Raw genomic sequence first — 1,315 nt, forward strand, 5'->3', positions numbered from 1 at the left:
TGGTACAGGACATTTTCATTATCCATTTTTTTTAATATTGAATTAGATTCTACTCACAATATATCTAATAAAGTTTTATACCCAATAGTTCAGAGATCAAAATATGAATAAGCAAAGTTACAGATCTCTCAAAAAAAATAAGACGACATTTTGTGATCTCTGTGTTAGAAAGGATAAAGCACCAAGGCATGAACCATAAAGTAGAACATTTAAAAATATAACATATTAAGATCTTAAAATTCTGTTCAAAATATACCACAGAAAATTACAATGTGAATAATAACAAACTAGGTGAAGTTATCACACAAATAACAAACGTAAAGGATATAGGGAAAAATTCTACAAATCAATATTACAACTACAGGACAACCAAAAACAAATGGAAAGATACAAGACTCTTCAGGGCAACACTGTTTGAAAAATCAAACCCACGGTGGCTTTTGACAGCAGGCTGGCTAAACGAAAAATGGCACATTCACACAGTGTAGAACTATGTATATATGAAAATAAAGAACTAGAGTTTGGAGGAATTTCAAACAAATGGTGTCAAACAGGTTTGCCAACTAGGATCCTATTCACAAAAAAACTTTTAACACATGCTAAATTAGTGCTAAATGAGTATGAGTATGTGTATATATACATGTATATATATACATGGTTTTATAATTCGAATATAGATACACTTACTAAGCAGTCTTCAAATATATTTTATTTTATTTATTTATTTATTTTTATTAGAGACAGAGTCTCACTCTGTCTCCCTCGGTAGTGTGCCATGGCATCACAGCTCACAGCAACCTCCAGCTCTTGGGCCTAGGCCATTCTCTTGTCTCAGCCTCCTAAGTAGGTGGGACTACAGGCACCCGCCACAATGCCCAGCTATTTTTTTGTTGCAGTTCGGCTGGCAGCAGGTTCGAACCCATCACCCTCAGTATATGGGGCCAGAGTCCTACTCACTGAGCCACAGGCACCTCCCTTCAAATATATTTTAAATGTATGGATATATAATGTGTAATGTGCAATGTAACATTATATAATACACATTAATCTGTGCATATACTATAATATATACTATTATAAAACATATAAGAACGGTTGGGTAGAGATACCACAGGAAAGGAAAATCCAAGAATTTAGTAATGTTTCATTTCTTCACCTAGATGGTAAGCACATGGGTATTCACTGTGTTACCCAATAAACCTATTCATAGGTCTTAAATATGTAATATTTCAAGGAGATACAGTATTAAAGAATAGAACACAGAAATATTTTTATTCTAGAAGTTAGAGAAGGCTCTCTGATGCAAGATGCAAGT

Source organism: Otolemur garnettii, unplaced genomic scaffold (genome assembly GCF_000181295.1).
Source record: "Otolemur garnettii isolate 467f Iridium unplaced genomic scaffold, OtoGar3 scaffold00234, whole genome shotgun sequence".
NCBI classification, from domain to species: domain Eukaryota; kingdom Metazoa; phylum Chordata; class Mammalia; order Primates; family Galagidae; genus Otolemur; species Otolemur garnettii.